This window comes from Meriones unguiculatus, chromosome 17 (genome assembly GCF_030254825.1).
Source record: "Meriones unguiculatus strain TT.TT164.6M chromosome 17, Bangor_MerUng_6.1, whole genome shotgun sequence".
NCBI classification, from domain to species: Eukaryota; Metazoa; Chordata; class Mammalia; order Rodentia; family Muridae; genus Meriones; species Meriones unguiculatus.
In genome coordinates, this window is record NC_083364.1 from 70,823,186 (window position 1) to 70,837,822 (window position 14,637).

Below are 14,637 nucleotides of genomic sequence, written 5' to 3' on the forward strand. Positions count from 1 at the left end.
AGGGTTTTTAAGTGAGCCATTAAGTTGCTTGAATGAGCTGTCTCGAATTTCTTCTTGAAGGCACTTAGTGCTATGAACTTTCCTCTTAGCACTGCTTTCATTGTGTCCCACAAGTTCGGGTATGTTGTGTCTTCATTTTCATTGATTTCTAGAAAGACTTTAATTTCTTTCTTTATTTCTTCCCTGACCCAGCTGTCATTTAGTAACAATTTGTTCAGTTTCCATGTGTGTGTAGGCTTTTCGTTATTTCTGTTATTGTTGAGGTCCAGCTTTATTCCATGGTGATCAGACAAGATACATGGGATTATTTCAATCTTCTTGTATCTGTTGAGGCTTGCTTTGTGACCCACTATATGGTCTATTTTGGAGAAGGTTCCATGAGGTGCTGAGAAAAAGGTAAATTCTTTTGTGTTTGGGTGTAAAGTTCTATAAATGTCTGTTAGGTCCATTTGATTCATGACCTCTGTCAGAGACATTGTTTCTTTGTTTAATTTCTGTTTTGTTGACCTGTCCTTTGTTGAGAGTGGGGTGTTGAAGTCTCCCACTATTAATGTGTGGGGATCTATATGTGCTTTAAATTTTATCAATGTTTCTTTCACAAATGTGGGTGCCCTTGTATTTGGGGCATAGATGTTCAGTATTGTGATGTCTTCCTGGTGGAATTTTCCCTTGATGAGTATGAAGTGTCCTTCCCCATCTCTTTTGATTAATTTTGGTTGAAAGTCTATTTTATCAGATATTAGAATGGCTACTCCTGCTTGCTTCTTGGGTCCGTTTGCTTGGAAAGTCGTCTTCCAACCCTTTACCCTCAGGTAATGTCTATCTTTGTGTCTTAGGTGTGTTTCTTGTATGCAACAGATTGCTGGGTTTTGTTTACGTATCCATTCTGTTAATCTGTGTCTTTTTATTGGAGAGTTGAGTCCATTGATGTTGAGAGAGATTAATGACCAGTGGCTGTTAGATCTCTTGATTTTGATGTTGGCTGTGGTCATCAGGTTGTGTGCTTGGTTGCTTTTTGTTTTACTGAAGTGAGGTTATTTATTTCCTGTGTTTTCTTGAATGTAGCTAGCTTTCTTGGGTTGTATTTTCCCTTCCAGTGTCTTCTGTAATGCTGGATTTGTTTGTAGGTATTGTTGAAATTTGTTTTTGTCATTGAATATCTTGTTTTCTCCATCTATGAGGACTGAGAGTTTTGCGGGGTATAGTAGCCTTGGCTGACATCTGTGTTCTCTTAGGGTCTGCATGATATCCGTCCAGGCCCTTCTGGCTTTCATAGTCTCTGTTGAAAAGTCAGGTGTGATTCTAATGGTTTTGCCATTATATGTTACTTGGCTTTTTTCCCTTGCAGCTTTTAGTATTTTTTCTTTGTTTTGTATACTTACTGTTTTGATTATTATGTGGCGGGAGGATTTTCTTTTCTGGTCAAATTTGTTGGGTGTTCTGTAGGCCTCATGTATTCTGATTGGCCTCTCCTTTAGCTTGGGGAAATTTTCTTTAATGATTTTGTTGAAAATATTTTCTGGGCCTTGGAGAAGGGAGTCTTCTTTTTCCTCTATACCTATTATTCTTAGGTTTTGTCTTTTCATATTGTCTTGCATTTCTTGGACGGTCTGTGTCAGGAATTTTTCGGATTTAACATTTTCTTTGACAGATACATCGATTTCTTCCATTGTATCTTCTAGACCTGAGATTCTTTCTTCCATCTCTTGTAGTCTGTTGGTTATGCTTATCTCTGTAGTTCCTGTTTTCTTCCCTAGATTCTTCCTTTCCATTATTTCTTCCATTTGTGTTTTCTTTAATTTTTCCAATTCTATCTTCAGGTCTTGAGTTGTTTTGTTTACTTCCTTCACCTGTCTGATTGTACTTTCCTGTTTTTCTTTTAGTTCCTTCAACGCTGTTTCTATCATTTCATTCAGTGTTTTAAGCATTTCCTTTCTAAAGGCCATAAACTGTTTGGCTGCGGCTTCCTCTATTTCTTTACGGATGGCAATATTCTGTTTGAGTTTATCTTCCTCTATGTCTTTACGAATCTGATTTGTTTCCTCTGTTATCATCTTCATGAGCATACTTGTTAGGTCATCTTCTTGGATTTCAGTTATGGTGGGGTATCCAGGGCTACTTGCCCCTGGGTAACTGGTTTTGGAGATGCCATATTGCTCTGTCTTTTGTTGCTTGAGCTTTTACCCTGGCCTCTACCCATTGTGTTATCTTAGGTGTTTGGGGTTATTTTCTGGTGGTTCCTGGGGATCCTGTGGTGGAGAGAATCCCCTTTGCAGAAAGCTGGTTTTTCCTGAAGGATGTCTTCTCAGCTTTTTGGGTATAGTCCCTGGATGGCTGGTGTTTTTTCAGGAGTTGCTCACCTCAGGGATATAGACCTGAGTGGTGACTGTGGTCTTTGTTAGTCGTGAGGGTTCTCCTCTCACCCAGGGAAGTCCTGAGGGCAGCTGCCCTGTTTCTGGGTTTCTTGTTGTAAATTTAATGATCAGCTGCTGTGACCCAGTTGGACATAAGGCGAGCAGCAACTGTTTGTGCCTGTGTCTGGAGCACAGCTGAGTGATGGCCCCACTGGTCTGCTAGACTGCTAGACTTTTTCTAGGGAAAGATTGGGTGATTTAAGTCAGTACAGTCTTCTTCGTTCCCTGTGGATTCTCTGGAGACACAGACTCCCAGTGTCTTTTTTTGCCCTGGTGCACACTGCTCATTGTCCGCTAGCTGGCTGGCCGCAGTAACTGCCTGTGCCTGGAGCACAGCTGTGTGATGGCGGCTCAGTCTCTGCCAGCTGTCTGGTGCGCAGAAACTGCCTGTGTCCGCCTTTGTGGCTTTTGGGTGCCTGAGTGCCTCCCTCAGATGGGTAATTTTCCGGGGACCTTTTCAGGTTGGGGGTGAGCTGAGTGCTCTGAGATCAGACCCACCGTTTCTATGTCTGGCGGCGAATCAGGCGCGCTGGCAGGCAGGGCTCTATGCAGGAACCTGGGTCCCTGGCTCTGGCTCCGGGCTGGCTCCTGGGGTGCCCGTGGAACCCGTCCGAGTCTTTTCCAGGGGATGTCTGGGTGACCTAAGGCCGGTCCCAATGATTTCCTGTACCCTGGGGTTATCTCTCGACTGAAAATTCCAGTCTCTGATAGTGTGGTGCACACGGTTCAGTCTGGGACCGTGACCAGAGACACTGGCTTGTGGCTCTGGGCTGGGGCTGGGGTTGGCGGCCGGCAGCCAAGCGTCTGGCGGAACTGGGATCTCTTCCTCGGTTTAGCCGGGTGAGTTAAAAGCTGATTGAATCCCCCACTGTGGGGTAGCCTCTCACCTGGGAAACACAATGACTGTGTTTTATGACTGAGAGTTCTGATTGCTGGTCACTGTGCTGATCCTGCTGTGCTGCTGCTCAGAATGAGAGTCCTCCCGGTGCTGCCATCTTGCCCCTCCCTCCCAACAGCAGAATTTTTAAAGTTACTTATTTATACTATCATATCATCTTCAAATAATTATATTTTCACTTCTTCCTTTACAATTTGTATACCCTTAATCTTCCTCAGTTGTCTTATTGCTCTGCCTAAGACTTCAAGTACTTTAATATAGATATGGAGAGAGTGGGCCATATTGTCTTGTTCCTGATCTTGGGTAGAGTTTTGAGATTTTCTTCCTGTGACTTGATGTTGGATATAGGATTGTGTACATACCTTTACTATGTTTTGGTGTATTCCTTGTGTTTCCTGTGGACTCTCTTTTCAATTTAATTATGTATAATTATATTTTAATTAATATTAATTAATAATCAACACTAACCATTAAGATATTTAATATTAATTATATTTATTAATTAACATTAATTAGTGATTAATCTTAATTATATAATTAATATATATTACAATTTATTCACCTTGTATCCCCACCGCAGCCCCTCATTTATTCCCTCCTAGTCCCACCCACCCTTCCTCTTCTCCCATGCCCTTTCCCTAGTCCCCCTGATAGGAGACAACCTCCTCCCTTTCTAACTGACCCTAGCTTATCAGATCTCATCAAGGCTGGCTGAATCATTATTCTCTGTTGGTTGGCAAGGCTCCATTCCCCAGGCAGAGGTGATCAAAGTGCTGGCCATTGAGTTCATGTCAGTGCAGCAACTGTATCCCTTACTAGGAAACCCAGTTGGAAAATGAGCAGCCAATGGGCTTCCTTAGAACAGGGGGTCTATGTCCTCTCCATGCATGGTCCTTGGTTGGAGTATCAGTCTCTGCAGGCCACCCAGGGCCCAAGTTTTTTGGCTTTATTGTTCTCATTGTGGAGGTCTTGTCCTCTCCAGGTCTTTCTATCTCCATCTTCTTCCATAAGGATTCGGCACGCAGCCCAAGGTATGGCTATTATTCTCAGTATCTACTTTGATACCCTGGAGGGTAGAGCCTTTCAGAGGTCCTCTGTTGAAAGCTCCTGTCGTGTTTCCTGTCTTCTCCTACTTCTTATGTCTATACAGTTGGCCCTTCTGAATGAGGATTAAGCATATTCCCTAGAGTCCTCTTTGTTGTTTAGCTTGTTTAGGATGATAGATTGTAGTATGTTTATCCTATATTATATGGCTAATATTCACTAATAAGTGAGTATGTATCATATGTGTCTTTCTGCTTCTGGGTTACCTCACTCAGGAAGATCTTTTCTAGTTCCCAACATTTGCCTGCAAATTTCATAATTTCCTTGTTTTTAATTGCTGAGTAGTATTCAATTGTGTAAATGTACCACACTTTCTGTATCCACTCCTCCATTGAGGGACATCTAGCTTGTTTCCAGATTCTGGCTATTACTGATAAAGCTGCTATGAACATAGTTAAGCAAAGGTCCTTACTAAATGGTGGGATATCTTTTGGATATATGCCTAGGAGTGGCATAGCTGGATCTTGAGGAAGCACTATTCCTAATTTTCTGAGAAAGCACCAGATTGATTTCCACAGTGGTTGTACAAGGTTACATTCTCACCATCAATGGAGGAGGTTTTTCCCTTTCTCCACATTCTCTCTAAACTTACAACCCTTGAGTTTTTGATCTTAAACATTCTGATGGTTATGAGGTGGAATCTCAGGGTCATTTTGATTTGCATTTTCCAAATGACTAAGGACATTGAGAATTTAAGTGTTTTTGTTTTTTTGTTTTTTGTTTTGACATTCAATATTCCTCTGTTGAGAATTCTCTGTTTAGCTCTGTACCCCAGTTTTTAATTGGATTACTTGATTTGTTGCTTTTTAATTTCTTGAATTCTTTATATTTTCTGGATATTAGCCCTCTGTCAGATGTAGGATTGGTGAAGATCTTTTCCCAGTCTCTAGGCAGTTGTTTTGTTCTGATGAGTGTCCTTTGCTTTACAGAAGCTTTTCAGTTTCATGAGCTCCTGTTTACTGAGTGTTGACCTTAGAGCCTGTGCTGTTGGTGTTCTGTTCAGAAAGTTGTCTCCTGTGCCAATGAGTTCTAGGATCTTCCCTAATTTTTCTTCTAACAGGTTTAGCGTGTCTGGTTTTATGTTGAGGTCTTTGATCCACTTGGACTTTACCTTTGTGCAGGGTGATAAGTATGGATCTATTTGCGTTTTTCTACATGTAGCTATCCAGTTAGGCCAGCACCGTTTGTTGAAGATGCTGTCTTTTTTTCATTGAAGGGTTTTGGCTTCACTGTCAAAGATCAAGTGTCCATAAGTGTGTGGGTTTATTTCTGAGTTTTCCATTCTATTTCATTGCTCCTCCAGCCTGTTTCCCTGCCAGTACCATGCTGTTTTTATTACTGTTGCTCTATAGTACAGCTTGAGATCAGGAATGAAGATGCCTCCAGCAGTCTTTTATTGTACAATATTGTTTTAGCTATTTTGGGATTTTTTTGTTTTTCCTTAAGAAATTGAGACTTGTTCTTTCAAGCTCTGTGAAAAATTTTGTTGGTATTTTGATGGGAATTACATTGCTTTTGATAGGATATCATGAAAGGGTATTAGATTTTGTCAAAGGCCTTTCTGCATCTAATGAGATGACCATGTGTTGTTTTTTTTTTCTTTTTAGTGTGTTTATATGGTAGATTAAAATTACTAATTTTGTATGATGGACAATTTCTTCATCTCTAGGATAAAGCCTTCTTTATCATAATGGATGATCTTTTTAATGTGTTTTTGGACTTAATTTGCAAGTATTTTATGAATTTTTTTTCTATGTCCATAATGGACATTTCACTGTAATTCTCTTAGCTGGGTCTTTATGTGGTTTGGGTTTCAGGGTAACTGTAGTCTTACTGTTCTTTCTATTTATATTTTGTGGAATAATTAAAGGGGAATTGGTGCTAACTTTTCCTTCAATGTCTGGTATAATTCTGTGCTAAAGTCAAGTGGCCCTGAGCTTCTTTTTATTTTGGAGACTTTCAATGACTGCTTCCATTTTACTAGGAGTAAATGTCTGTCTGATCTTGATTTAATTTTGGTAAGTGATATCTATTGAGAAAATTATCCTTCTAAATCTAAAGGAATTTATCAATTTGGTTGAGTACAGATTTTTGAAATATATCTTCTTGATTCTGTGCATTTCTTTGGTGTCTTTTATGTCCTTTTTGATTCTTATTTTGTTAATTTGAATATTCTCTCTTTCTCCTTTTTAGTTAGTTTACAAGCCTTGTCTAATTGGTTGATTTTTCAAATAATCAACTCTTTGTTTCAGATTCTTTGCTTCTATTTTATTGATTTCAGACAGCATTTTGACCACTTCTCACTGTGTTCTCCTCTTGAGTTTGATTTTTTCTTTTAGGTCTATAGATTTCAGGTGTGCTCTTAGGCGCTAGTGTGCTATCTCCCAGGCATTTTTATGTAAGCACTTAATGATATGAACCTGACTTTTAGTCTGCTTTCACTATGCTCCATAAGTTTGGGTTGATTGCTGTATATTCATTTTCATTGAATTCTAGAATGTCTTTATTTTTGTCTTGACCCATGTTAATTCAGTGGAGAGTTGTTCAGTGTCCATTAGTTTGTACAATTCATGTTTCTATTATTGCTGATATCCAGCTTTATGCAGCAGAAGTCTGATAGGATGCAGGGAGTTATTTCAGTTTTCTTCTATCTGTTGGAACTTGCACTGTGTCTGAGTGTCCGGCCAGTATCTGGTCAGCTTTAGCTCCATGAGGTACAAAGGAGGGTTTTTTTATTTTTGTTTTGTTTTTTTGTTTGTTTGTTTTTCCAGTTTTACTTGTAAGTGCATTTATTTACTTTAATCACAGGTTTAATCACAGGTCATTCACTTGTATCCCAGTATTAGCCCCCTCCATCTTTCCCTCCCAATCCCACCCTCCCTCCCTCATCTCCTTCCTGCCCCCTTCAAAGTCCACTGATAGGGGAGGTCCTCCCTTTCCATCTGACCCTAGCTTATCAGGTATCTTCAGGACTGGCTGTAATGTCCTGTGGCCTAGCCAGGCTGTTCGTCCCTCGGGGTGAGGGGAAGCTCATTGAGCCAGTCATTGAGTTCATGTCAGAAATAATCCATGTTCCCCTTACTAGGGTACCCACTTGGGTACTGAGCTACCACAGGCTACATCTGAGCAGGGGTTCTAGGTTATATCCACATATGGTCCTTGGTTGGAGAAACAGTCTCATAAAAGACCCCTGTGCCCAGATATATTTGGTCCTTGTGGGGCTCCTGTCCCTCTAGGTCATACTAACTCCCATTTCTTTTATATGATTCCCTGCACTCTGCAGAAGTTTTGGTTATGAGTCTCAGTATCTGCTTTGATATACTGCTAGGTAGAGTCTTTCAGATGCCCTCTGCAGTAGGCTCCTTCCCTGTTACTTGTTTTCTCCCACTTCCAATGTCTTTCTCCTTTGTCTTTCTAGGTGAGGATTGATCATCTTACCGCGGGTCCTCCTTCCTGTTTATCGAGAAGAAGGTTATTTTCTTTGGAGTTTTGGTAACATGTTCTGAAAAACATGGTAGGTCTATTTGATTTCTAATATCTGTTAGGTTCAGAATTTCTAAGTTTAGCCTTTGTCTGAATGACCTCTCCACTGGTGAAAGTTGGATATTGACATCTCCCACTATTGGTATGTGAAGGTCAATATGTGATTTAATCTCCAATATTGTTTCTTTTACAGTTAGGTGCCTTTGTGTGTGGGACAGATATGCTAGAATTGAAATGGTATCTTCGTGATTTTTTTTCTTTTGATATTGAGTATATAGTGTCTTTCCAGGTATCTTTTGATTAGTTTTGGTTTGAATTCTGTTTTGTTAATGATTAAAATTGCTTTTTTGGTCCATTTGCTTGGAATGGCTTTGCCAAACATTAACTCTGAATTAATGTCAATTCTTGGTGTTGCAGTATGTTTCCTCGAAGATGCAGAAGGATGGATCATGTTTTGCATCCATTCTTAATCTTTGTCCTTTTTTTTTTTTTTTTGGCAAAATGAGATGATTGATATTGAAAGTTATTAATGACCGATGATTGTTTGTTCCTGTTGTTTTCTTGGTGATGGTGGAAGAAGCATGTGTGTGTGTGTGTGTGTGTGTGTGTGTGTGTGTGTGTGATATTCTGGATTCCCTGGATGTTTTGTGTCATGAGCTTTTTTGATTTAACATTTACTTTAACCAATGAACGCATTTCTTCTATAGTATCTTTAAGACCTGGGATTCTCTGTTGGATCTCTTGTATACTGTTGGTGAAACTTGCATTTGTAGATCCTATTCAAATTCCAATTTTTTTCATTTCCAGGATTTCTTCTGCTGTTGTGTTTTTTTTTTCCTATTGATTCCATTTTCTTTCTTTCTTTTTTAAAAAAAACTTATTTACTTTACATTCTGACTGTAGTTTTCCATCTATCTTTTTCTTCCAGTCTTCCACCCTTACTATCCCACCCATCCCCTTCTCCCCCATTTTTCTTTAGAAAAGGTGAAGCCTCCTCCCATGGATATCAACCAAGACTGACATATTAAGGTGCAATAATACTTGGGAGCATCTTCTTCTACTGAGGCAGATGAGGCAGCCCAGTAGGGTGAAAGGGTCCCAAAGACATGCAACAGAGCCATAGATAGCCACTGCTGATTTCATTTTAATTGTCAGGTTTTGAGAAGTTTTATTCATTTTTCTTCAATTGGTTGTGTTTTCTTTGAGGTGTTTATTCTTTTTTTTTTTTTTTTTTTTTTTTTTTTTTTTTTTTTGTTAAGGACCTCTATAGGCTTTCTAGAATCTTTTTGTATGTGTGTGCTTGCTTTATCTGTATTGGTATACCATGTCTTGCTGTGGTAGGTTGGTTGGACTCAAGCAGAGACTTACTGCCCTGGCTTTTATTGACTGTGTTTTTATCCTAGTATTCAGGTTTGGGATAATCAAAGATCTAAATGCTGATTTCTGGTTTGTGTCTTTGTTGTGCAAGTGTTTTATTACTTGATTTCTATTTACTCTCTGAAATTTTGGAGAGTATAATGACTGTGTGTTGCCTAGTAAGAGCTTTTCATTGGTCCTGATAATTGTGGTTACTGGGGTTTCTCAGAATGTGTTTCTTGGAATTAGGGACCAACCATCTGGAATGGGGATAGGACAGGGGGTTGGAAGGGGTTCAACAGGAGAGAAGAAAGCAGATTGTTCTTATTTCATCTCCTTGTTTGGGGTAAAACAGTAAGGTAGATTAACCAGAGTATCTGTTATATTCTGGACGTGATACTGGAGGCAGGATGGATTTAGAGAAACAGAAGGAAAAGGAAAGATGTACAGAAAGATGCACAGACAGCCTATCTGCTTCCCTGGGAGTAGTGATTGCTGGAGTTTGGGACTGGGACAAAGCAACAAATAGAAAGAGGAAGGTTAGTGGGGGAAGGGGTATGGGATCCAGAGGGAACGTGGTCAGAGAAGGAAGGAAATCTGCAGGAGGTGTTCTACTGAAGATATAAGAATGAAACTGGGGAATTTTGTTTGGAGGGGAGGAAGGAAAAGTGTTTATTGTTTCTTTCTTTTGTTTGTTTGTTTTTGGCTTAACTGTTTCTCTGAACTGCTCAGATTTTCAAGAGTTATTTATTGGAAAGAAGAGGATACATTTTTAGCAAAATATTCTTTTCTAAACCCAAAGCGTATTTCATGTTTAGGCTGTATTCTCATTGCACAGTCGTTTGAATACAAAAGCCCTCAGTGCAGATGATGGATGGTGATCCTTCTCTTGTGGTAAAGTTGTAATCTGTTTCTTGTTCAAAGGGAATGCCAAGACCACTAATAAATCCCCTATCACTAGAGAAAAAGGCCTATGGCATGTAGAAGGTTATACACAAAAGAATGGGTTCTTACTCTGAGCTTGCCAAAGGACAGGCCCCAAATCCCTTACCCATGAAGTGCTTCTGTGAGGTGTGAACCAGTTTCATGTGACAGTAAAACCTCATGTGAATTGATGGGAAATATTATAGTCTTGAATATAGTCACTTTATTGAAGACATATATTGATAATATTTATTAAATTGTTGGGAATTTACTCTATTTGATACTTCACAAACTTTAGTATATCTATATTAATTTATAAACAGTTTATCCAATTAATATTTGGTGTTAGTTACTTTTGAAAAATGAAAAACACATTTTGAAATATACCAGTATAAAGTGTTCCATGTAAATATTTGCATACTGGATGAATAATATTTATTTTTTAAAGTTTACTCTCCTCATTGTTTATTATTCATTATGTCTATTTGAATGTTATACACATTCTATATACTATAGAGAAATTATACATCCTTTCAGAAATACACATGTTCTGATACACATACATATAATTAGCCTTATATGACAACCAAAACTACTCATACTTTAACATTTGTTTTTAACTTTTTACTGGTTCTTTGTGAATTTCACATCATTCATCCTAATCCCACTCATTTCTTTTTCTCCTCATACTGACCCTCCACCTTGCAACTTTTCCCTCAACGGAAAAAAAGAAATCTCATTGTGGAAGCTGTAGTGTGTTTCACAGTATTCCCTCTGTACACATTGCTTTGCTTGCAAATGTTCATTGCAATGACTCATTGGTCTTGTATGAGGCTTCTGGGTTCTGTTACTCTATCAATACTGGAACCTCCCTGGGACTCCTCTCAGATATCCTATTGTTGCTCTGTGTCATGGAGATCCTGTAGTCTTGGGTGTGTCAATGGGGTTGGAATGGACCAATTCAAAGCTTTGGATCTGGGAGTGAGAGATATCTGAGCTGGTCAGTCCTCCATCTTTCCTGCTCTAATGTCTCTTGGAGTCAGCTCACCTCCAACCCCTTCAATCATGGCAAGCTTTACTCTGTTGCCTGGATGAGGTACAGAGTCCCCTCTCCTAACTGTGGGGGACACCTGAGCAGGTGAAGGGCAGGATAGCTCTCCTACTCTCATACCCTCAGCCAATGCTCCTGCCTGATGTAGGTGACAAGAGACTAGAATATAGAAAGACATCTCCCCTTGCTCACGTTGTAGCAAGACATACAAGAGGCAGAGCCAGATCTCTCAAGCCTTCAGGGCCTGTTCACTTGCAACATCCAAATCCAGGGATAGCTCCACTGTGCTGCCCACGTGGGATACAGGACCTGCTCACTCAGGTGCTGCGGTAGTTAGGGATAGGACCAGCTCTCCTGCTCTTCTTTCATGACCCCATCAGGCCAATTCTACTGCCTGCTGCTAGTGGACACAGCACTGCAGACAACAGGCAGGGCCTCTCCCAATTCTCCCACACTCACACCCTCAGGAAAAGCTCCCCAACATGCAGGGCCAGCTCTACTGTGCTGCTCAGGTGAGATACAAGGCCTGCTCTCCCAAGTATTACAGCAGGTGAGAGGCATGACCAGCTCTTCTGTTTGAATGACCTAGGGGTCAGCTGTCCTGTGTGGTATGTGGTAAGTGGCACAGGGAGTGGCATCTCTCCCTTACCCGTGTCAGCACATGGCATATAAGTGGCAGGACAAGCTCTCTTACAGATGCAATCATGTCCCACCACCAGGGTTAGCTCTACTGTGCTGCACAGGTGAGGGGCAGGGCCTGCTCTCCCACATGCTGGTGAATGAAGGGCAGGGCCTGCTCTCTTGCTGTCCTGACCCGAGGGCCAGGCTTACCACCTGCCTCAGGCGGTGAGGGGCAAGGGGAAAGAAAGGTATCTCTCCCTTGTTCATGTCACCACATGGGAGAGGAGTGGTAGGGCCAGCTCACCTGCAATTTCAGCAACTGCAGTGTGCTCCTCCGAGTACCAGAGCTCAAAGGCATCAGCGCACTTTTAGCTCTTCTGCTTGTATGCATCTGGGACAAGCTCTCCCACAATGCCCAGGTAAGGGGTGGGGCAGTTCTGTACAGCCTAAGACATCAACATGTCGGGGGGGGGGGCGGGGAGGCTACCGGGCCTTTTGTGATAACAGATCCTTGGTGCCACAGGGCCACAGATCCAGGTATGCACCCCCCCTCACCCCCAGTGGCAGCACAGGCCAGGACCATAGTCTTTGGTGCCATAACCTGCTACACACAATAGGCTGTTCCTCGATACCCTCAAGTCTCCAGTTCTGCCTGGTCAAACCCTTCTGTTTATCTTTCTCTTTTACTAATCCACCACTTACTTGTATCTCTTAGTGGTATTCAGGGTCTCTGAGTACCTGGGATTGTATCAGGAGTGGCCTCAGGCATCATGGCACCTGGGCAGGGGATATCTCAAGCACAGTTTGCCCAGCTGTGCTATGCCAAACTGCTGTTCATCTCAGGCTAGTTTACCTCTATGAGACCTGTGGAGCCAGGCTGCTGTTCATACCAAACTTGTTTCTCACTTGGCTTGCCTGAGTGCCTCCTGGCAAAGGTCTTCTGTCTCAGGATCACTATTGTCTCGGTCCCAGGGTCAAAGGGGAGGTCATTCTAGTCTCTGGCTTACTTCCCAAACTGGTTGTCCCTCTGGGCCTGCCTGGTGGTGGTCTCAGGCTTCCTTTTTTCAGGTGATATTAGGCCACTAATCATTCAAATGTTCATAGGTCCGAACACTGAGCCTCTCACCTCTCTGCTACACCACGTACTGACATATATGTGGCACAGCAGCCACATCCGTAATGTTTCTAGGCCAGAACCTTAATACTTTTTTTTAATTCTTTATTAATTATACTTTATTTACTTCGTATCCCCCCTGTGGTTGCCTCCCTCCTCCGGTCCTAATCCCTCCCTTCCTCCACCCTCTGCATGCATGCCCCTCCCCAAGTCCACTGATAGGGGAGGTCTTCTTGTCCTTCCTTCTGATCTTAGTGAATTAGGTCTCATCAGGAGTGGCTGCATGGTCTTCTTCTGTGGCCTGGTAATGCTGCTTCCCCCTCAGGGGGAGGTAATTAAAGAGCAGGCCAATCAGTTCATGTCAGAGACAGTCCCTGTTCCTATTACAGTGGAACCCACTTGGATACTGAACTGCCATGGGATGCATCTGTGCAGGGGTTCTAGGTTATCTCCATGCATAGTCCTTGGTTGGAGTATCAGTCTCAGGAAGGATCCCTGTGCTCAGATTTTTTGGTTCTGTTGTTCTTTTAACTGAGAATTTTATATATTTATTATGTTCTTTTCAGATATGTGAACATACCTTTTATATATAATATATATTATATATATTGACTACATCAAGTTCTTATATAGAAACTTTCACAATGTGGTCTTAGAAGGTGGAAATAGAATAGAACTTATCAGTACTTAGGGTTGGGTAGAGAGTTTTTGTTGTTGTTGTTGTTGTTGTTGTTAAAGAACCCAAATTTTAATGAGATCAGAAGAATAAGTTTAAGAGTTTCTGAATATTTTAAAACATGGTGACAAAACTCAGTAAGTACTGCATCCATTATTGAAGTATACAAGATCCTTCAGATCTGTTACAATTGCAGATTACCTGAGGAAGTGATATCTGAAATATATCATTCAGGAAATTTTAGACTCTGTATCACAAGAGTTAGTGCCTCGAATTCCTCATCTTTTATTAAAATATATTATCAAAAATAAAACTGACACATTTAAATTTTCTCTAGCGTTTCTTCTTAATTTTTTAATTTATTTTTGAAGTTATTATATAATCACATCATTTCTTCATTTTTTTTTCCTCCATCCAAACTCTCCGTATACTTCTCCTTGCTCTCTCTCAAATTTATGGTCTTCGTATATTTTTATTGTAATTATATTCACATATATATGGATTCATTTATTCAGTCTTTGAAATATACACATACATACACACACACATACATACAAACACACACACATGCTCAGTCTGTATAATGTTATTCACATGTATGGGTTCAGTGCTGAACATTTGGTGTTGGTAACCAATGACATTCTCTTTCCTGGAGAAGACTATTTCACCCACCCTCAGCATTCCTTAGTTACCTGTAGTTTTTATTATGTAAGTTTGAGGGCATATGAGCTTTTTCCCATCCACTGAGGGATGTCTCTTGCTTTTGCCCAATTTATTTTTATTTTTAATATTTCTTGAAAAATAGAAATATTCTAGAACCCTGACAAATTTCATATTTTTTGTAAGTAATAGATGTATGTCAGTTGCCCATTAAAAAGAAGAGTCTTGTAAAACAATCATCCATAAAAGTTGATTAGTATTTTAGATCAACAATCATTATTTTTTCCTTTCTCTTTTTTTACAATTATTTTTATTTTTACTATTTATTCACTTTTT

General features: G+C 40.4%; 1 pseudogene; it reads right to left on the reverse strand.

Moving 5' to 3' along the window:
- Positions 1 to 12,921: 12,921 nt before the first annotated feature.
- LOC132648862 (small nucleolar RNA SNORA17) lies at positions 12,922 to 13,045 on the reverse strand (annotated as a pseudogene).
- Positions 13,046 to 14,637: the final 1,592 nt, after the last annotated feature.